Source organism: Spermophilus citellus, assembly GCF_964194105.1.
Source record: "Spermophilus citellus genome assembly, chromosome: 12".
In the NCBI taxonomy this organism is placed as follows: domain Eukaryota; kingdom Metazoa; phylum Chordata; class Mammalia; order Rodentia; family Sciuridae; genus Spermophilus; species Spermophilus citellus.
In genome coordinates, this window is record NC_138198.1 from 96646510 (window position 1) to 96671348 (window position 24839).

Genomic DNA, 24839 nt, shown 5'->3' on the forward strand with positions numbered 1-24839 from the left:
ATTAAGATTTTGCTAGCAATATTCAAGACTTTGCTATAATATTCCATCTAATTATCATAACACTATATGGTGGATGATTTTTTAAGAGGAAAACTGAGGTTTGCAGAGGCTTGTAGCGGCAGATTGAGTGAGAATTTAAATGAGATGTGCCTACCACCAGATTCTATAATGTTAACCATTAATTCTTGTTATCTCTCACATTCTTTTAAACCCTTGTTAATCATCTTTCCATTGCTATGACAATAACAACAACAAAAAAATGAGAAAAAACAATTTATAAGAAATAAAATGATAAAAAGTTTATTTTAGTTCACAGTTTCAGAGGTTCTAGTTCATGACATTTGACCTTGTTGCTTTGAGGCAAACAGTCCATTATGGCAGGAACACAGGGCAGAGGAAATCTGTTCTCTGCATGGAGTCCAAGAACCAAAGAGAGAGAAAGAATGGAAGGGCAGAGATACCAATATCTCCTTCAAGGGCATGACCTTAATGACTAACTTCTTTCCTTTAGGCCCCATCTCCTAAAGGTTCTATCACCTTCCAGTAGCAAGCACCACAGGCTGATGACCAAGTTTAGCATAAGGGACATTGGGGTCATCTATGGTTCAAACCATAACAAAACAATCATGTTGGCTCTAGAAGACATTTTATTCTTTTCACATTTTATGACAATTTCTTTCTTCTTTGTTCCCTTAGTGTTTGTGAATTAGAGGTATTTTGTGTGTTTGTTCCATGCACATGCTAAGTGTATGGAGAAGACAGGTGTCCACTCTCCAGGCATATGGGTCAACTTGACAAAATGACAGGAATCACATAAATTGATCTGAGCAATACTGCAGTTGTCCCTAAGATAATATGGGTAAACATTGCAAATACTGGTTGAGGCAAAGTGAGGACTTAAGGACATATAAAATCCATCTTCTACAGAGATACTAATGTCATTTTAGGAAGAGGTTGTGCTCCCAAGTGAGTTATTTGCTTGAAACCCAGAGAAGATCCCAATGACGTGATATAAGGTGCTTTGACTGACTCACAAAGCTTGTTTAAATATGATGTTAACAGCATCCTTCTGCTATGACCTGTGCTTTTAATGTCACTCCTGAAGACATCTCTCTCCTTCACACCAACAATTGTCTGTTGTCAAGTAAAGTGCTTTGTTTTTCAATATTTTGTCTTCAAATATGCAGTCATGCATTCTTTAATGGCAGGGATATGTTCTTAGAAATGTGTCATTAGGTGATTTTATTGTTGTGGGAACATCTTAGAGTAGTACACTTATACAAACATAGGATGAGCTGCTGCCGGTATAAAACAACATACTGTTTTGTAGCAAACTATATTTTTATAAGTAGAACATACTAAAAAATAATGATAAAAAGGATAGTAGAGTGAATATATAAACCAATGACAGTCATTATTATTATCAGTATTATGTACTATATATAATTGTACATGCTAGGGGTTTATACAACTAGCAGCATGGTAGGCTTGTTCACACTAGCATCACCACAAACAAGTTGCACTACCGCAGTATGATTATGAAGGTTATGGCAGCACTAGGCAACAAGAATTTGCCACTCCCATTATAATCTCATGGGACCACCAGTGAACTTGTGGTCTGTCATTGCCTGAAATATTGTTGTTTGGCACATTGTTGTGTTTCCTACTTGCTTTTCTCCCTATCTTCTCTCTGTTATAGGTATTATAGTTTTACCTAGACTTTCTTAAAATTATTATTTTTTTTCCAGCCTCTTCCCTATATCATTTCTTCTTCCCAAAATTAACCACACAACACCAAATGATCAACACCAAATCATCACCGTTTTCAACAGGATAAGGCACAATCTGGTTCTAACATTCTAACCTACGTCTTCTGGCTGATGTACTCATCATATTCTAGTGACTAAACATTAATTGTTCACTTTGTCTCCAGTGTAAACTAGACATTTCAACTTTTATCATGTTCCTATACTATTCTTCCTTGTAAACATTTTCCTACTTTTATTATACAATATCAAAATCCCTTTGCAAATAATGCTTCATCACACCTCTTCATTGTTTTATTCAGAGAAGGCTTATACTGCAGACAAACATTTCAATGCCTAAACACAATACAAGTTCTATTTTTCAACATGCGAGAAGTCTGTTATATATCTGAATTACTCCACAGGACACTGACCTTCTGTTGGTTTACAGACTATACAGAGAAAACCTTATTGAAATGAATCTCCATATCAATAAGTGCTTCTATAATTTTCATAGCAATTCTACAACTGTCTGATATGAAGAACTACACACTCTAGCCCAGAGTGAAACACATCAATTCCATTCAAAATGTGCTGTACAGAGCTAACCACATGGCTCCATACAAATAATATGTAGGGTAGTCTTATATCTGAGTTTTCGAATGTGTTTGGAAGAAGGTAAGACCAAAGGTGATTGAACTCTGTTAATTTCTGTTCCATCCATGGAGACTTTCCCATGTTTCCTTAAATGATTGTAATGGAGGTTTTGTAAATATGTCCCCTACTAGTAAAAAGGCAATATCTTTTAATTGAATTTAAATGAATCTCAAGGAGGCATGTCTAAGATCATTAGAAGGTCTCATTTTTTTCTCAAACCTAATGAAATATAAAGCCATAGCCCAGAGATGGCAGTCCTTGCTTTCAAAAGTCTACTCTAGCATGTTACCTGGAGATTCACATGGCTTTAGAAACTGGTACAGAAAATTAGAACATGATTCAATATTCTAAGGACTCTCAAAGGCATTTTGTCAGTCAAGGAATTCCTTCCAGTCTCTCATATGAAAATAAGAACTTATTTTCCTGAATTTGGTCTTGATTATGTATCATAAAAGAGCCTGGGCTCTCTAATATATGGGGGAAGGATAGCCCTTCCTAAAATAGAATTCCAAATATTCCCTGAAATACATAGAAAACATCTTTAATTCCAGAGCCCTGCCTCACATGGAGGAGACTGAGGAGAGATCCATTCTCTTTGCCTGTTCTACTACTTACACATCTACTAGATTATCTTTGAAATCTATTGTACTGATGGGACGTTTGGGGAAGGAAAATGATGAAGATATGAGCTCAGATTCCCCAAGCTGAATTTCAACTGGAAGCTTCTTTGTTTTTCTCACACCTTGAACAGAACCCCAAGTAGGACAATCTGGTTTCCATAGCAAAGTGTCTGAGATTTGTATTGGGTTTGGGTGATCAGTCGTAAGTTATAAGTGTCAGTCTTGGGCCTATTCACAGTTAACTGAACTATGAATCCTAAAGCCCAATTTGCATTTTGAAAGAGACATTCAGATTATACATAGCAAATATTATCTTGATGAGAATTCTTCAAGATGCTTTAGAAATAGGAAAGTCATGTTTGGGTCCACCATATTCTACAGTGTTCTGATCTATTAGAGCAAAGCCTAATGGTTAGAAAAGGGGGGTGGTCACAGATGGATCAATGAGTACCAATATATTTGACCTCACATCACTTTAGCACTGTTTGTCTTCTTATAAAAATGTTGGTGTGACTTCTGGCAAACAAATAAGACTCCTTGTAACTTCTCCAGTAGATTTTAAACAATTTGGGATCATGAACTTCTTTAAAGAGCTCATAAGATTTTCTTGGATCTTCAGATCAAATCTTATGGATTTTCTACCTAGGAAGATGAAGATAACGTAAATATATTTTTAAGATATTCACAACCATTTAAAATATTGGCTGAAGTTTATGAAATCTAAAGTAAAGACCTTAAGATCTATCATATCCAGTCTCGAACATTACCCTCACAATAACATACAGAGTAATAAATTTATAGTGTAAAATGTTATGAGAAAATGAGATCTCAATATTCTCTATACTCATCTAAAGGATGCAGAGGAATGGAGTGTCATTCCTAAATATACACCACCCTGCTTCTCACAACTAATACCTTCCACCTGTGGAATTAGCCATTTAAAGTAATTGTTCCAAACTAAACTGACTGAATATCTTCTAGTGAGACAAAGTTAAGCCATCACCCTAGTTAGAAATTCTGGTCTCCTTATTTCTTTTCAAATCTGCTTACTCACTACTCAGTTATAGAAGTTGTATTTCGCTGACCTCGAATTACATCTTTCACAAACCCTTTAAGCCATTGCTTTATCTTGGTTCAGTTTATATCATTAGATTTTTCATTGGTCTCAATCTTTTATCATGCACCATAAGTTGAACTTAAGTGTTTTCTTCAGACCTGCAATTCAGTGGTTAAATCTAACTGACTGGTTCTACATCAAGGACATAGCAGCTATAAGCTAACACTAACAAGCTGATGATTATGTTTAAACACATCTCTTTGCTTTTGTCCATATTGTAACTCTGGAATGCCCTTCTCAGCACCCTGTCTTCTCATCCTGAGTAACGTTCTTTCTCTCCTTAATGACATTCAAGAGTAACAAGAGGATCAAATCTGAGAAAAATTTCCTCATTTTCCACATCCACATCCGTTCAGGTCTATTTTACTTTTTTTTTTCTGTAATCTCTGTAGACCCTACCATAGCACTTTCTATTACTTATTTAAATGACCTCCTTATATTTCTGATATTTCTTTGATGGTGATCTCTAATGCAAGAATCATGTCTTATTCTTTCTTCTGCCCCCTGCACTTAGAATAATACTGGCAATTTCTAGGTAACAACAGATATTGGGACATGCCTGACACCATCTTTTTTAATCTGTCCACTAATACATGCTCCCTGATAGTGAGGTGCCCCTTAGTGATGGAGACATTGTGATCCTTCATACAATGTGACTTTTGTAGCCCACCTTTCCTTCAGAGACCACCTCTACAATTGACAACCATAAATAATTAAAAGTGACTTCCTTGAATGTATGATGGAAAAGGCCCAGAAGAAAGTTGTGATTTGCCAATACTGTGAACTGGAATTTCTATAGTATAAATGGCAACCCACAGGCCAACATTCAACTTCCCACCAAATGCAAGAGTTTTATGGTAATCTCAAATGTTTTTTTATTTGCCTATATTTTACTGCTATGAACTGCCCAAACTATCTTCTGTGAGAATTAAATTGAGTCAGGCATGAGTGAGACATTATTGGCTTTTTTGGAAGAAGAACAAGCAAAACTTGGTGATGACACATAGGGGAGATGAAACCTTCAGATATCTATTGTTCTGTTATTTTCTCACCAGCGATAGGCTACTCTCCATAAGCTATACTTTGATCATCATCAGAGAGGATTTTGAGTATTTATCTGTACTGTACAATTCAATATGGTGTAAGTTGTTTGTAAGTAGATGTTTTAACATAAAACTTATAAGGTAGAGGAATGTCAATCAGGGACTTTGCAAAACCTAAAGATAAAACATCTTTGAAGGAACCTGTTTTCTAGCCTTCTAATGCTTCTCCATGTTCTTTGGGAATATAGCTCCATTCCATTGCATCTAACTAGTCACCAGAATGTCAACAAGATCTGGCAAACTATTTGTTATATGTGGATCACTAGAGTAGGGGTTCTGAGCATATTATAAAAAAAGCAAACAAGTTTCTTTTTTTAATCAGCCTGCAGCCTCTTTACAGCATTAGTAGGTAGAAATTAGACCTTTGCTGTAACATATGGCAATCTTCAGTGAAACTGTATTTTTTTGGGGTACACTTTCGTAGTATAATAGAAAATCCAAGGAAGAAGAAATCATGTGATAGTCACAGAATATTTCAGAAAACAAATCAGAGTTTCACCTGCAAATGAAATTCAAGAAAACACTTCCCTGAGGTGGAGATCTGCATTCCTTGCTGAGATTTCAAAGACACATGGACATACACAACTGGATTCAAATCCTAGCTCTTCTTTGAAACTTTAAGCAAAGAATGAAAGCTTCCTGAGTACCATTGCCATCATCTGAGAAATGATTCTGGTAATAAAATATTATAGATATGCTATAAAAATGAATGGGATAACATATACATTCCTAATCAAAAATATAAAGTCTGAAGTGTTCCAAAATATCTTTTTGAGCACTGACATGATGCCAAAAAGTGGAAAATTTCATACCTGACCTCATGTGGTAAGTCACAGTCCAAACATGAGTACACTAAAACCATTGTATAAAATTACCTTCAGGATACGTGTCTAAACTGTATGTGAAGCATAAATAATTTTTCATTTTGACTTTGATTCCATCCCCAAGATACCTCATTATGTGAATGTAAATATTCCAATTTTTTTTAAAAAACCTGAAACTCCAAGCACTTCAGAAAATTGATACTCAACTTGTCTAAGGATTATTGCCTAGTTACTGAAAAGATAGTAGATATTCAATCAAGTGATTATGATTTTTCCTCTTCTGTATTGTTTTTTAAACTGTGAAATTTATAATTAGTTTTGAGATATCCAGGGGAGTAGGAAAATATTAAATTACATTGAACAGGAAGTGTGATTACTAAGGGAAGAATACGCTGGTCTGAACACTCAAAGGGGATGTAATTTTATAGAAAGATACAATGATGTGAATAATAAGAGAATACTGACTTTCTACTCTTGCCTATCAGAAGTTGGAAACTCATGGCATCTGTGCAATGTTACTTGGTTTTGAGTGACATACTCACAAATGATATCCCCCAAAGTATAGAGACATGCATCTGAGTCATCTTGCTCCAGCAGGTATGGCAGATGCTGATAGGATTGGAATGGGTATGGGTTTTCTTGTCCTATGAAAAGTCATGCTTTGATGGTGAGGAAGACAAAAGATAGTGATTGACATTTCTGGCCTTCTCTTTGGATTATCTTTCTTTAGATAATCTGTATGATTTATCCATAAACAGAATACCTTTCTGTATGATTAGTATGATGCCAGATTTGGGGATAAGGAATCTTTCAAGTAATCTGTTCAATGTGTTTGAGAAATTGTGGGAATGGTAACCATGTGACAAAGCAACAGTTCCTCCACTTGTAGGTTTTGATGCCTTTTCCATACAAATATTGACTGACTGCCTATTGCAGGAGAATCTCCAAACCATATTTATTTGGACACAGGAGGGGAGTGATAAACAACATGGCAAGTGACTAAATGAAAATTTTACATATAAATTCTAGCTAGTTAGGAACTGACTACTGCTCCGAAGTTATCACAACTTTAAGCCAAATGATTCATTCCTTTTCATGGATGAAGACAATAAGACATTTGAGGGGCATAGAGATAATCAGTTATTAAAATTCTATTTTTTTACTTGCAACATCAAAAGGTGCCTTTACTTCCTTTATAAAAGCCCAAACTGCTGAAAACGGAAAACATGGCCATAGGACAAAACTGATTATTACCATGGTCTTGATCCAAATCACATCAAAGTGAATTTAATTCCAGTGTTCAACAATTTGATTTCATTTGGCATAGAAGTAGTCTTGTCACTTTTGTGATTTTTTAACAAACACTAATTACAATTTTGTAGATAGTGAATGATAATGGAAAGTTATAACGTTTTATAAATTTTTATTAAATGTTTTATGAAGTTCTCTATGTTTACATTTCTAGTTCTATTTCTACAGTGTTGGAAAATGGATTATATTTTGTATTTATACTCCTCATCTCACGAAAACACAAAACACATCCTTAGGGCTATTATGTCCTCTGGGAAATATGAATTATAACCCAGATCTAGATATCCCAGTATATTTTACAACTGAAAGTTTTCTAATGCATATTAATATCCTAAGACCATTTACTTATAAAATGCTAAAAGTTTAGTTTTATATTAAGATTGTCCACTGGGGCGTATTCTTAGAAGTTTGCATACATTAATCCATTTAAACACATCATCCTCATTATACTGTTATGGAGAAAATACTAAATAACTAGTATTTTATAGATGAGGAAAGAGACCAACAGAAAAGTTAAGTAACACTACTGAGGTCACACAGCTTCTGTGTCAGAGGACAGAAAGAAAACTAGTTGCTCAACTCCAGGTTTTGTTTTACAACAGTGCTTTATTCCACAAAATGGAACCAACAAAGTATTTAGTTGCATTTTAATCATCATTTTCAGTACATTTTTTTATCTTAAAAAGTGCTTTTAAAAGTGAAGTCTACTTTCAAAAACCTGTAAATTGAATTCCTTGGTTGATAAGCCAACATTTCTGGAGCAGTTGAGATAAATTCAGTTTAATGCCCCTTATTGCATTTTCCCAGCCTCAAATCATCTCTCTTTTTCATAAAATTCTATCTTAATTTTCCCCCTAAATTTTCTCAGGCTTTGTACCTTACTTGGTATATATTCCAGAGCTGTGAGTCAATTTCCATATTAGCCTCCACAAACCACAACCTGAATGGTAAACCAATTTACAAGCCTGTGTGATTAAACTCTTACACAGTAAGAAAATTCCTGTGCAGAAAACAGAGAGGTGGTGCAGCCTGATGTGCACTGGGAACACTTCCTGGAGGAATCCAGAGCCATAGTGAGTCCTGAACAGAAGAGAGATGGTGCTGGGTAGAGAGGACAGATCTAATGTGTGCCGCCATTGTTCCTGGCTAATCATGGGAGGACAATATTGCTCTAGCTGAGGGCAGTGAGTAACTCTAGAGTGTACTTCCCTTCCTTTCCCTGGACTACTTTTGTTCTACACAACTAAGTCGAGAATCTTATAATGCATGATCTTTCTACCTGCACTTGCCTTTCATTTTAGTCCTCAAAGAACTGGTTAAAGTCTGGTTTTCAAAATTAAAAGTAAATATATCAATTCTGAAAACTCAGGGATTAGAGCTTCTCATACACCAAACCAAGCAATGTGGTGATGTTTTGAAATTTGTTGTGGGCATGAGCAGTAGAAATGTTAAATCCATTCCTGTATTATGCAGGCCCATGAAAGCACTCATCTCTAAATTCTGAGGTAACTGAATGATTGCAATAGACAGAGGCTGATTCAGGGTAGAATGGGAAATATTTTCTCTTTTACAGAGAGGTCCTGAGCCATCTTGAAGATGGATCCACATGAAAGCTTCTTTTATGCAACTTTCCCATGGTATGTGGGTATTCCAGGTCTCCATACTTTTTCCATATTTATATTTTTGGAGTGGGGTCCATTTAGATATTCTGGGTGCTAGAAATAAAAACAAGCTGGCAGCTTAATTCATTGCAATAATTTATGGTTTTAATCTTTCTTTTAAAATGAGCCCCATGGCTTTGAAACTGGTGCATACAGTATTTATAAATATGCCTCATACAGTGTCCACTTTCTGGAGTGGGATCAAACAAAACAAGAAAAATAACATTAAGTCAACCAAAAGCAGCTGGCTAGACTCTGCAGTCAGCTGTTTATGAGCAACCAAGGCTTTGTTGCCCTCATTCAATAGACATGTGAGCCTGGAAATCACAGAGGTTTGGAACCTAAGGGACCTTTGGGTTTCAGCTGGCCCAGATCTGGCACTTTCAGACAGGCGAATGTCTATCCAAGAGGAATACTCAGGAGTTTTAGCCACACGAATATGATAAACTTTTTAGATAGAACTGGCATTTTTTTAACTGCCAAAGGGGCATTCAGTATTCTGTCCCTGTATAAGATTCAATGAGCATGTGGTGGACCCGTGGGGTCATACATGCATCATAATTTATCTTTGAGATTATTGAATTTTAGGGTGTGAGGTGTGGTAAAAAGTGGTTGCATGTTCCCCCATATGGCTGAAAAACAACAAGGCAAAATAGCAATATGCATTATGCACAGGATGGCTGGAAAAGCCATTTCACATACTTAAAGTACTGTGGGTATAACCTGTAGAAGAAGGCAAGCAGTTTGTGAGGAGAACACATAATCAAATCTCTATTTTGGTGAAATATAAATAAAGCCTTAGCCCCTACCCACCCTCCGCTCAGCTCCCCAAGCATGGGTAAACCTTTTTTGGCTAGAATCAGAAGCATCTATTTCAGAATTATCTGGGTCAGCACAAAGTGAATTTCCAGCTCCACAAAGAATACCGGGGCCACTGTAGCACGGGCACTGTGAGTGTAGAAAGGGAAGGAGGAGGGAGAGAGGGTGGTGATGCTAGCCAGGGAAATAACACTCTTCATCTCCGTCAATCCGATTTCCTACAACATCTGGTCATCTTCAAGGGAAAGAACTTCACAGAAATCTTTGAAGTCCGTATAATCAAATGTCAACATGCAGATAATGCTTCACAACGTGTATTTAGCAGGTAAAAAAGAACACTTTTAATGCCATCATGGGTTACCATGAAAAATGCATTTACTGCCTTGCGAAATTATAAATAAAGATACATAAATAAGCAGATAACATTTTTTGTGAACAAATTACACTGACTTTTGTTACACAGACAGACATAAAGGCAAGTATTTTAGTTTGAAAGCCACCACTTTAGAAATAAGAAAACATTGAATCCTTTAGGAAGAGGATACAGATGGTATCCATCTATTAATGTAAATGCCGGCCACTCATTTATATTAATAAACACAAACCTAAGAATTCAGTTTTAAATGTTTCTTGACCAATGAGATTTGTACTGCACCATGATTTCAAACTAATAAGACTTACTGGGACAATTTAATGAAAAAAAATCACATATCTTGGCAAATGAAAGGGAGTTACAAAGACCAGTAAGGGATATTGACTCATTTCCTATAAAATTATAAAGGAATGGCCCTCTGTTATAGTAAAAAAAAAATGTGGATTGGAGAAAAGTAGGTGTGGAGAGAGATGATTTGCCCTTAGCACATTTCTTAGGAATACATTTCACATACTAGAACTAACTGGTTTTGCTGTGATCTATTTGGAAGGTAAAATCTATTCTTATCTAAAAACCCGGTTGAAATTTCAAGGTCCTTCCCAGTTTTGTGAGATTGTGAGCTGGAAAGAATGGAAACATGTGATCTTCATGAAAAATCCCTGTTTCTCTTTTCACTTTTCATTGGCAATGGGACCCTGGGGGACTGGGGCACATGTTGTTCCAGTAGAGGTCATGCTGATGACATTTCTATAGATTTTTTTCTCTTTCTCAAAGAATCAAAGATACAAGTGCTGGAAAAGACCTATTGCTCCCTTCTTCTATTCCCTAGAGTCCTTGCAGAATTGCTCCCAAAGTCCTTTCCTGCTATGTCCAGTCAAGTTTTAAATAGACCAATAAATGAAGTACCCTTCAGGGCCTTTGGAGAACACTTTTGTAATTTAATATATATTCTGTTTAAGATATTTTCTGCAAAACAAGCCCATTGCAAAAGAAAACTATCTCATCCTTCTTGCTAATTTCCCCTGACTTATTCACTAAGCTCTTATATCCACCAGAAGAACCTAATTGTGTTGATGGTTTTACCACCCATTCAACTGGCAAATGGAATCTGGTCCATTGTGAATTTTCAACCATTTGGTTCAGGTAGCTTCTCTGTCATTTCTCTGAGTCATCTATATGACCACAACCAAACAGATACAAATGGTAACTCTTGAGCTGCATCCTGAATAGACTGTAGGAGGTGGGAGGGGAGAGGTGCTGATTCAATTTTCAGTTTTATAGTGAATGCCACACTGAAGACTCCACCTTGTCCTCACCCACAGTGACTAAGTTGCTGCTGAAAACCTGTGTGTCTGGAAATAAATATTTTGTTATAAGAGAGAAAATGATCAATTCTATTAATTTCTTTGGGCACAAATGAAGATAGCTGATCATCACAGCTTGTGTGTATGTATGTGTGTGTACTTATAGTTATGCATAGTTATATATTTTGTTTCTTACTAAAGGAACGGTTGAATAGAACTATCTGGTTTAAAGGATGAGCCTGACTGATTACTGTAATTCATAGGGCCTTAATTAGCTGCACAAACCATTAGCTACAATTAGACTATTATAAAACACTTGATGCGCTATGTCAACCATGGGGCCTCATTTATTCTTGTGGCAGGGATCAGGCGGGGGGAGGGCAGGCATACTATACCGCCAAGCATGCTAATAAAGAATGATTTTTGATTTAAGATGTTGCCGATAGTGCCTCAAAATTAATCTCAATAGCTGTCTAATTTGTGTCGGTTGATGGTATATTTATTGTAAAATGACACCAAAGCTAAATGAGTTACCTGAAGCAGGAGTGTTAATGTCAGTGCCTGGAGATTCGACTCCATATGCTGGGATACGGCGAATCGCTGGTGCCGAGTGCTCCCAGTGGAGTGCTTGGCCTCATCTGTCTTGGAAAGCTCAGCAACCTGACTTTCACTTTATGATCCTTAAGTAATAATAATAAAAGAGAAAGAGGGTGAAATGGAGAGACACGATCTGGGACAGAAAGAGACAAAGGGAAGACAGGAGAGAAAGAAGACACAACAGACAGGTATTGTAACAATACACACTTCATAGGGCAGAGCTTAGTTCTAGATCACTATGGAAATAAAGAAGGCAGCAGAGCCCAGGGTGTCCTGCAAAAGGTTTTTCAATAAAGAAGAAGAAAGGAAAGGGACATGTTGGTGGTGGAGACAAAAATAGTGGAGGAAACCTTATCTTCTACTCTAAGACCATCTGATAGGGAGATTTCACATTTGCACTGATCTATGAAGCTTCCAATCTCATTCACATACAATGCAGCTCTCTGGCAAGTGTGGGAGCCAGCATCTGCCCATGAGGAAATTTTGATTCAGGGGCAGAGGGAGAAGCATCTTGTCCAAGGTGTATGATCAGTTCCACATAGGGGCAGGAATAAAATTTATGTTTCCTAAGTTGGTGCACTTTGCAGAACATATGTTCTCAGGGTGGTTCCCAAGTCTGGCAAATCATTAGAATTCTAGAAGGAAGAAGAGGAAGGGGGTTTTTGACTTTCCTTGCACTTTGTAATTAGAAACTAGATGTGATGATGAAGCTGAGGAATCTTTATCCTCAAAACTCTCCCTAGATAACTGTTATTATCAACCATATTTGAAAAATGTTGCCTATATTATTGGTTCTTTTCTTCAACCTGGGCATAGAGAAGATTCACTCAGTTGCTAGACCCCAAACATTTCTGATTCAGCAGATCTGGGGTGTGAGAATTTGCATTTCTAATAAATCAGCTTAAACTGCTGATCTAGGAACCATGTTTTGAGAAGCATTAGCCTAAAACAATGTTTCTGAACACTGATTATGTACTAGAATCACCTGAGAACCTTTTAAAAATATGAGTCCTAGACTGCTCAACATCCAATTAAGTTAACAGCTCTGGGGTGGAATTCAAGTACCTGTGGTTTGTAAAGCTCTCTGGGTGATTCCCATGTGCAGTTGGGGTTGAAAACTGCCTTTACATAAACCAACTTTAGTTAATACAATTCAATTAGCATTGATTATGGGCAAACTATGTATTAATATCCTCTACATAATGGCCCATATTATAAATTACTCCTTAAGTTTATAGAGATTTAAAAATGTTTATTTTCACCAGTTAATGATTATACTTTCTCTTAACAGAAAACTTTTAAAAAATGATAAAATAAAAAAAAAAAAAGATAGATACAAATCTCAGCTTCTGAAGTGGCCTTTTTGAGCAAAATAATTCTTTTTGCCTTTTTTTCCCCCATAATATGTTGTCCATCACTGACACAATTGCATCAGAATATACCCTGCCAATTTCAAAATGCAGATTCATGAGTCATACTTCCAACCATCTGAATCAGAATCTGTGAGGTAGGGCCCAAGATTATATTTTATGAAGTTCCCTGAATCACACTACTGACTTATAGGCAAAATACAGCAATTTGGTGAAGTTAGGGTTCTGAAAAAAATGGCTCTTTTTATATATTTGAGGTGCCTTTTGTTCAAGTTTATCTTCAATGTCCTATGACTATTTTCAGTCTGAGCTATCCCCAAAGATACCCTCTTTTTGTTTGAATACTGGGCCTTGTGAATAAGGCAAGCTACAGGGACTGGTTGCCATATGTTCCAGAAAACTTGTTGAGATCAGGCTAGTAGCCATAACAAAACATCAAAAATATATAATACTTCAAACCCAATAAAAATATGTCTTGCTATCTTAATAGTTCAGGAATGTATTGGTAGTCAGCTTGAAATTTTCCTCCATTGAAGACTCAGAACCTGAGATCCTTTAGAGTTCATGGCATTACCATCCCTGGGGGCTTCTGAAGTATCTTCACCAGGGAGAGGGAGGGAAAGATAGCAGACAGTGTGGGGTCATCATACCCCCTTAAAGCCTGTGGCCCAGAAACAGCACCTACACTTCTGTTCATATTCCATGGGTCAGAACTCAATCATATACTACACTCAAGTGCAGCAGGAGCCAGGAAATGTCATGTCAGTCTGTCTAAGAAGATGAGAAGACAGAGTTTTTGATGAACAGCTCTCAGTTGTGGTCACAGTCAGCCATTTGAAGAATATAGAATGAGTTAGAAAGAACAAGATTGGAAAATAACACGAATATATAGACACACATATTTTAAAAAGACTAGGGCAAAAGCAAGAAAGGAAAATAACACAGATACAATCATTTTGACCTCTGGAGATAATATCTGACTCTAAATCCACCTTTAAACTTTATAGTCACGTGATCCACCATACCTTTTTGCAAATAAGCTGAATTGAGTATCTTTTCTGCCTTTAAAAGAATAAGTAATAAAGGAGGAAAAACAATTATTTAGTTTTCTGGGAAGATGACACAGACTAAGCATTAATGATATAAAATAATAGTCAATTCTTTAACATTTCTTTATCTCTCATTCTGCTGCTAATTATGGTCTGTGCTCATTAATGAAGAGCTGTTGACTAAACAGTAAAGTCTCTTGAAAAAGTCTGTGCCAATGTGAATTTGAAGTGTCCTCCATCCTTGGTAAGGCTCTGAAAACATAAACTGCAATCTCCTTGGATCTCACAAGGAGCTCGGTCACAGTGCTGGTAGCCAGTATACCAGAACTAGAGAGAGGACACAGAGATGAGTAAGGGGGAGATCAAGGGAATCAGAGAATCCATGTTTGATGATCACTAAGAGAGGAATGCTAGGATAGGAAATGGAGAATTGTGAAAGAGTAAAGGGAGAGAGTGTTTTTTGGACAACAGAATCATGAGAAGGGTGGCCAGCATTTCACGTTGAATCCAGAAATTCTTAGTGGACAGTTCTATAAACCAGACAGGGAATGCAGGGAGTGGGGGGAATATCATAACTCTCCATGTTCTCCGGCCTCAAAAACGTTCCATTTCTTAGGAAAGACGATGGTAATTTTTTGTCAGAGTATAGAGTATGAAGACATTCAGACCTGAATTTGAAATCTAGCCTTATTTTGTAATGGTTAATGAACACAGATAAGTCCTTTTAAGTGTTATGAGAGGATTTTTTCCATCTGTAAAATGGGGATTAAAGGAAGCCTGCCATGTGGATACGTCTCATATGGTGTTATAAGTGTTAATGTTCAGAACAGGATCAGCTACTATTGTCAGGATGTCAGTACCCCTTGATGCTTAAGATCTAAGTTTGATATATAAAGTAGTCTTATTAAAAAAGGTAGTGATAAACTGATGAAATATAATATTAAAATTGAGTCATAAAAGGGCAGGAAAGCTATCCACATCACCTTTAGCATTATACAAATGGATAGGTTCTAAAGAAAGAGTTTTTCTTGTTCTGATATAATACTTTAATGATGCTTCTGATAAAAGACACAATTTGGGGAATAAGAGGCAAAAAGATTCATAAAAAGAAATTAAAGATTTTAATAATGTGTGCATAAAGCATAGACATTTATAAGGTTTATTAAATCATGTTCAGATCCACTTCTTTCTGTGGTTGCTAAAATAGTCTTTGATGGAGGTGATAGTGGACCGACTGGCTTCTGTGATGTCCATTAACCTCAGTGAGTCCAGGGAAGACACACATGACACTTCAACTGGAATGTGCTTTTCTTAATGCAATCCACTTCACAGATATTGAACATAATGTGCCTCTTCTCTTTCTTTTCTCTCAGAAAGGTTTTTGCTACATCATATAAATAGTATGTGTTTATACTAAACAAGCTATGTATGAAGTACATAGTTTGTTTTAAATTTTAACCTTTGTTTAATCTAGATGTGAAACAGTTGCACAGGTCATCATTGAAGATACAATTCTGAGATGGGCACTTTTGTCCTGTACTGGAGGATCTCTGTCCTGAAGAAGAGTGGGATGACTCCTTGTTCATACAGCCTCTAAAAATGTTTATAAATAGATGGCAAAACAGTGGGTTATAGAAGTAAATTTATTTGGCAGAAGTGATATATATTTAATCACCTTGGTTATCATATAGAGGGATGAATATAATTGCTGCTAGAAAGGATTAAAAAGGATTTTGTTGGACAATCCAAAGAAATGCACCTCGGAAGGACTTCAGAGATTATCTAATTTACTACCTGGTTTAGTCAGCTTTTGTGTCACTATGATCAGAAGTCCTGAGAAGAAAAATTAGAGGAGGAGAAGTTTATTTTAGCTCATGGCTTTAGAGGTTCAGTCCATGGTCAACCAACTTTGTAACCCTGGACCTGAGGTGAGGCAGAACATCATGGTGGAAGTACTGCAACAAGTGACTGAATCAGTCAGGGTCCCTCCTGGTGAACTGGGCTGGCTATTAAATAACCACGCAGAGTCAGAAAAAACCCTTTTGGGGGTTCAGTAATGACTCCTTGACCTCAGCTCCCACAAAGGAGGTAAGAGGAGCAGGCAAAAGAGAGAGAGCAGGCCTGAGACTCTCCTATTTATGGAGGACAAGCCATTCATGGAATATTCTACCCAAACAAGGCAAGGGTCGGGTTTCGGAGGGTGAAGACTTGCTTGGTAATGTCTTGGTCAGCAGTTTGACTGACCTCACCTCCATCTCGGGTGCTGTGTGGTGATGACAGGCAGAGAGAGCAAAAAGGCACAGATACGTAGCACAGCCCAAATAGGCCGCCATGTCAGTCCAGTCCCCTATGTACTCAAATGCTGATAGCTCACACACACAGCCTATGGATGGCTCTCGACCTGGAACGGTGTAGCAGACAAAGAGCTCCTCTCACCAGGGGCAAAGCATAAACCCCAAAGGCATGCTCCCAGTGACCTACTTTCTCCAGTCACACTCGACCTGCCCACAACTACCACCCAGTGAATCTATATCTGTGGCTAACAGACCAATCAGATTACATCATACATAATTTAATCATTTCACCTCTGAAAATTCTTGTGTTGTCTCACACATAAACTTTTGAGGGACACCTCATATATAAACCATAACATTACCCAAATTTTCAACTGAGTAAACTGAGGTTTAGAATATTGAAGGTCTGAAAGCCTCTGTTTCCATAGAGGTAAAACCTTGGCAGAGTAGTTAACAGTTTACACTAAAATAAGAGTTGATCAGTAATAGCTGATTGACTTCACCAGTCATCTCAGTTTTTATATAAATAGTTAAAGAGATTTCTAAATCTTCTATCCCTTCTATTGACCATTTTTAATGTATATCCCAGAAGCTTAGTGATTCCTGTTTTCCTCAAATCTAACATATAAATCATAATTTAAGAAAACTAGTTAAAGGGAATTGTTCCTCATATAAATGGAGCCAAGACAATTTCCTTAAATAGCAAACTCACATTGTGCATGGAGAAAATTTTGTTATACAAAACCTTTTAGGAATAGAATGATTCTCTAAGATTCAGGTAGTCCTGGGAATGTAGGAAGAAATTTATATTCTGGGAAGCAAACAAGAGGAAATTCATGCTACAAAATTGTCACTCTCTTGGTAATCTTTTAAATATAAAAGCCAGCATACTTAAAGAAATCCCCATTCTGTAATATTTCTTTTTTTCTTTAACCTCCCCAAATTGAGAAAAAAACACACACACACTAAACAAGATAGTGGAACGTGTCAAATCAGCCTTAATTTTTGGCCTCTGCTCAGGAACGATGGCACCACTTTATAATTACAGTTAAGAACATAATCCCAACTTCAAGAGATAACATTTAGAAATAATACTCCGCTGGAGGAGGACGTCTCAGCTGTAAATCCAGGTTTATCGAAGGCCACCTCACAACCATCACACAATGTGGGAGCCTCTGTCGATGAGCTACAGAGATATTGCCAAAGATGGGAATTATCGGGTTTCTTCTGTGCAGTGCCAGTCGATCTGCCACTTTTAAGTGCTAATACCTGCAGCTGCTGAGCAGAGAAAGGGCAGGTAAAAAGGCTGGGGAGGAAAATACTAGTGTTCTTTGTTTGCGAGATTGGGCTCAGCCCTTGGAAGTTCCTTTAATGCAATATTTTTGCTTCCCCTTGTTCTGAAAGAAAAAAGATCCCTTGGATCCAAATTTATCACAATCGAAATAAAAAATGTAAAAGATCAGTATAAAACATTTAACAGCAACAGTTAATAATGTATATGATAACATATTGCACTAATATATTGACAAATGTGGCAATAAAGTATTAATGTGATTATGTATCATCAAATACACCAGCCATTCATCCTCTCTTCTATTCCAGTTTAGAAACAAAGCAAATCCTACAATTATAAAGTGAAGATAGAATCTCCAAGCGTGATTTCAATTAAGCACATCTCTGAGAAACTCTACCCACAAGCTCCTAAGGAGGCAGGTTGTCAGTTTGATTATGACAAAGCACCTTTCAGAGTGGTAACAAAAGCCACAAGAAAATGACTTCTATATTTCAGTCCAAATCTGGAAATCAGGCCTGATCAGCCTTAGCATAGCTAAGATGTCAGTAAAGTGTGTTTGCCCCAACCCCCTTTTCCTAATGGGGCCTGTTTTATCCATCTCTGAGGTTACAATGAATGGTGGTGAGTTGTGTGTGTGTCAGCTTAGCTACGATGTGTACTTCCAACTATACAACTGAACACTAGTCTAGGTGTGGCTGTCTGTAAGTGTATTTTTAAGATATGATTAAAGTTTATAATCAGTTGACTTTAAGGAGGGGTGATTGTCCTTGGAAATCTGAGTGGATTCATGTCATCTGTACTAAGACCATGCATGTAGAACTGAGGCTTCCTTGAAGATGCAAACATTTTGACTGTGGCTTGAGACCTTCAGCCTGCCCTTCCTCATTGCCTGCTTTGCAAATCTCAGACTTTCCTCGCCAGACCCCACAATCACATGAGCCAGGGGCAGATTCCTTGCAACACATCTCTTAAGATATATTTCCATTATATTTATTTATTTATTGGCTGGATGGCCTGAAACTTTAAAAGGTTTCAAATTTTTTACTGAACCCAGAAAGCAATATCACCTGACTCCCAAAAGAGAGAAAACCAATTAAAAATAACAACAATTTTACTTCTTCTCATACTACTCTTATCTTTCCAAAATGTTGATGGCAAAATAATGATGTTGAGAAGACAGTCAGAATATAAGAAAGAGAAACCTGAGTACAGTGTCAGAAATAGCAACTTTTTATGAAAGCTTCATCACCGATTTTTCTATATGATATTGGACAAATATCCTCCTCATCCCCAGTCTGAGTATAAGTGGAGGTTTATTCTTTACAAATTATTGCTTGGAGAACAAATAACAGCAATACTTGTCTGATTGCCTTTGCAAAGTTCTGTCATAAGTATTTGCATAGTAACTCCACTTCTGAGATTCACAGTTTGCTCCAAAACCTCACCCAGAATTAATGGCAACCAGAACTAAGCTGATGTCTCCTGGTTGACTCTTGGCACAGAGCCCACTCTCTCCTCACCCAGTGGATGCTGTCTGTGTCTCTGGAATATGCTCTTAATAGATTTACTATCCTCTTGAGTTCTTCAATCAGAAGTGAGTCTCAATCAAGGAGTTTTATAGCAGAACGATGTAGGTTTTTAAATCTGTTATTTCCCCAGCCCTGTTGGAATGTCAAGATCATCAAGCTCAATACAGCTCATACACTACAAGGTCAATTGTCCCACCATTAATCTTTCCATAATCCTGGTTATTGTTTTTGTCCTTATGACAGGAATGTTCCCCTGAAAAGTTATCGAACCAATAGTTTACAGATTTGAAGATATTTGGCCAATTTTTTTTTATGTCACTGTTGAAATGACCTGAAGATCACTGCTTTATTCCAAGGAACCAACAAGAGACTTCCAACCAACATAGGGTTGACTTGGACAATTTGTGGGCTTTTTCCCTCTATGTTTGGAAGATGAATAGGGCTTGTCACAAGTTAAAAGATAAAACTTCCAGACAAGAGAAACTTACTTTGTCCAGAAAATGGAAGAGGAAGGAGTGACATTTTTATTAGTGCATTTTAATTATATCGAATAATGGATTTAATTGTAGCATAAATACAAATAGCATACACCGACCATACCTATCTTCTGTACTCCCCTTAATCTTCCTCCCTCTGGTCCCCTTCCTGTTCTTTAATAGTCTCCCTGCTGCTTCCACATCATCTTTCTCCCTCTAGCCCCCGAGATTCCACATATGAGGGGAAACATGTGATTCCTGTCTTTCGGAATCTGGCTTGTTTCGTTTAGCCTATGATCTCCAGTTCCATTTATTTTCCTGCACATGATGATTTTGTTATTTTTTATGGCTGAATAAAACTGTTTTTGGATGTATACATTTTATTTATTCATTCATCTGTTTACAGGCACCCTACACTGATTTCATAACTTGGAAGATAGAAATACCTTAAGTATACATATTAAATATATGAACACTTATTATCAAAATGAAGGAAGCACATATTTTTCTTTCTAACCATGTTGACTGTATCTTATTCAACCTCAATTCAACTTTTTGCTTAAAGGAACAAAAATTACCATGGGTGTTTTTTTTTTAATAACAGGAAAATTATAATACACAGCACTTAGGAAGGCAGTATACAAAAATGCAGTTGTCTCATGCAAGAGAGATATGCATTACACATTCTGTAACCTTACTGTATTTTAACCTTTTGGGACATCTGCAAAAGGTACCCAGGAATTCTTTGGTTTGTGTCATGTTTACATCAGATGGGAAAGCAGAGGTCTGGCATGGCTAAGTGATTTACCCAAGATACTAGTCAGAATGATATGACTAGGACAATCTTGTCTCATTGCTCCAAGTAACCTGACTTTGGAAATCTATAATTAAAATTTGGATCTTGCCTTTTATGGGGTCTTTTTTTTTTCAGAGAGAGAGGGAGAGAGAGAGAGAGAATTTTTTTTAATATTTATTTTTTAGTTTTTTGGGTGGACACAACATCTTTGTTTGTATGTGGTGCTGAGGATCAAACCCCGGCTGCACGCATGCCAGGCAAGCACGCTACCGATTGAGCCACATCCCTAGCCCCCTTTTATGGGATCTTGATCAAGCTATTTCACATTTATTTGCCTCAATTCTCTGTACCTGTAGAATTGGCGTATTAATATCCATCTCACAGGCAAAAGAGATTAGTTAAAGAAATGACAAGGCCTTTTGATAGAATGTGGTGCCCCATCAGAGTTTACTACTTGGTAACTCATAGAATTTTTCTTTGTTTCTCTTATTGTCACTGACCTACTCAGATATTTCTTCTAGACTCTTACAGTATCCAGCATATACAACCATTTTATTGAATATTCTTTTCATATTGCCATTGTCTTTGTGCCTGGTGCCCTCTGGACTATTGCTTAGAGGGAGGTACCATACATTGTATTCCTTGCACACTGAAGTAAAAAGCGAATTCTTGAGTTAGATGTATGACTATAACAACGATGCAGTGAATGAGTCCCAAGTTCATATTTATGGTAGAAGCTCCATAAATATTAGTGTATAATGATCAATAAATGAAAAGTTTTTATGTTTATCTTGTAGCTTGTACCTTAAAATAATTTCACATACGGCCTTTTATCTCACAAGCTTGGAGCATGGTAGACTTTTAATTAATATAGACTGAATGACTGAATAAACAAACAAACAGGTTGATTTATGCAAGGCATCTCTAGTCTTCTCTCCCTTTTATCTATCTTTAGAACTTTAGCAAATGGGTAGTGCATGAAAGTTGAAGCAAAACAATTAGGCAACCTTTTGTTTCAAAACGTGGTTTAACTGAGAGTTACTGTAAGTACATTTCTCACTCAGTGTATCTTAACTGGAGATGGCCAAATGGTTGAAATTCTACTATGGGGAATATTTCTGGGTGGTTTGACAGGTTTCAGAGCACCCTGGTTCATCATCATCCATAGAACATTCCACGCTAATGTGTAGATGTGTTAGAAATTTAATTTAAACTTATCTAATTTTCTTCTACTTCTTTATTTATGATATAGCCATACAGAGCACCAAGACCCTCATTTTAGAACAGAGCATGTGTATAGGCATTGGAATTGAGTACACCCTTCATCTTTTACATATGGTTCTTAATGTGCCCTTTGTTGTTTGATACTAAAATTTGTGACTATAATCAGCAATGGATTCAAATAAGAACATGATCTCTCTATAGTAATGGACTGAAAATAAACCAAAAAATTATTTGTTCGCATTATACTTGTTCTTCACATGCAATACCAGCACCACTCACATTCAGCACAGGCAGAAACCTAGGGATATAATCTAAAGGAACTGAAAGGACTTCCTATTTGACAACATGCCCCCTACTACCAGAGAGCTCAACTGCCACAAAATAAGTTAGAAAAAAATCCTTGAGGTTTTAAAGGCTTCTCAGGGCAAGAAGATACCCATATTGCATCCTCCAAGGAGAGTTAACTCCTTAAATTATTATCAAGCATGAACACCTCAGCCAAAATTATTTCCTCCAAGGCTTTCCACTGTGGACACTTCCAGAGAAGAGACTTACAAAAGGGCAAGGCAGAATGAGTAGACAGTTGTGGATCCTCAGAAGGATAGTCATTGTGCTGAATACCAGACAGGTGGAGGCATTTTGAAGCCTCTGTCTAGTTTGCAATTATGGTGAGAACTGGCTACCCTCATAGGACCATCCTTGGCCTCCCAAGAGACTGTATTAGTCAACATTTTAAACATAATCTTTTAAAACACAGAATCATCTGTTTCATAATTTCACCCTTTCCAGTTTTCTAAATAAGAACTTGGATTTCATCTTCACAGTAAAATAAGAAAAAAGTTTGGTGGAGAGCCGAGTCAATCACACAAGTGGCTAAGGATGCCAGATCTATATTGTCTGAATGAAGAGGAGAAAAAAAATTCAGCTAAACCAAGCAATTTTTGCCAAAGGATATTTTAGAATTTTTGCTTAGACCAAATAATTGATGTGAAATATTAGTAAGCTGGAATTATCTGGATAATTAATTCTGTCTGTTTCCCACTTAATTTGTCAATGCACACAGAGCCCGAGGGTGAGTACACTTAGAGTCTCAGTGATCCAGTTTGAATGTCTTCTTTGATCAAATTCTCTGAATAATTACTCAACTCTCTGGCTCCTTTTGGCCTGCATGCAGAGCCTCTGTACTCCTCTGGGGAACAATTATCACTCTAGAGACCTTTTCTGTAGGTTTTTTTTTTTTTTGGTAATCAAAGGAATAAGGCAAAACATGGCTATTAGGTTAGGGATAATTTTCAGAGGATTTTTTTTAGGCTAAATGCTACTTATTTCCTGAACCCTGTTTTACTTCTTCAAACCAATACTAATCTTTCCATCTTGGTATAATCTAGCAGAGTTCCAAAATGGAGGCCACTAAGGGCCCCTTTGAGGATTCTTGTTTTGTGGAGTAAGATATGCAAGCTGAGGGTAGAACAGGAAAGAAAGTTTCCTCCCCTAAAATAAAGGGGGTTTTCTAGAAGGAATGGAGAATAAGTTTTAAGAAAAAAATGAATTTGGAGTGATTGAATAACTGAGAACAGTGATATTGAAAAAAATTATGAAATATTTATTGCTGCTTGGCTAGACCATGCAAAGCATCCATTTCTTCTCAAGGTGCCTCAACCTTGAGACTCTCTTAGTATTGAAGCTCTGAGCCCTGCTGCTTCAGGAGTATCCTCTAGCCCAGAGACTGACAATGTCAGAAGTGCAACTGGGTTATATGAAGTATTTATTGAGTGTTGCTCTGGAACATTGTCACCTTCTCCATGTGTCCCAACATCAGCCATATTTAGTAAACATTTATAGTCTCATAACGTTTTGCACACTTGTTTTCAAAATTGTGAACATGCAGTTGACTTTTGGCAAAAACAAATATACTAATGAACCAAAACGATACATGAACGTTGGTTATATGGAGCTAATAGAGACACGCCTTTGGGGCTGTACATGCAGTAAATGCTCAACAAAAATGACTTCATAAGAAAGTTCCTATTTGATATGCCTTTGATTGCTTGTAAGAGTCCAACTTCCATCTCATTTGCCAGCACCACCATGTAAACAATCATACATATTACCCACTATGCATTTCCAGGTGGAACCATCCTCAAAGACTGTGAAGTGTGCTGTGCTCCCTCTGGCTCACAATCACTGTGCAATTGGATCCCCATAAAAGGGGGGGTTCTGTGGGCATCAGTTCTTTTTACCAATAATGTTTGAGTATTGCCACAGGAGAGAGAAGTATTTAAAAGATTCATTAGAAGTGCATACTCTCTTTTTATTTTGGCTTGTGTCTGATTTACTGGTACCAGTAAATCTACTGTCTGCTCAGTGCTCTGAAAGACACCATGGGATGGCAAATTAATTATAATGTGATAACCTTGTACTCCAGGAAGTAAAAGACAGTAAGGCAATTATTGGAAAGTAATAGTCTCCACCTCCTGGTGTTTTTTTCTTTCTTTCTTTTTTTTAAATCTAAGACATATCTGGGATTCTCTTGCAATTTCATCAATGCATAGAATTTTCTCTTCCTATTCAAGATTCTTTATCCATATATAGTATCCCAGAAAAGTGGTCTCCAAAACAAGACACATGCATGGCAGCTAGTACACAGCTATCCACATGGATGCTGAAAATAGAGCT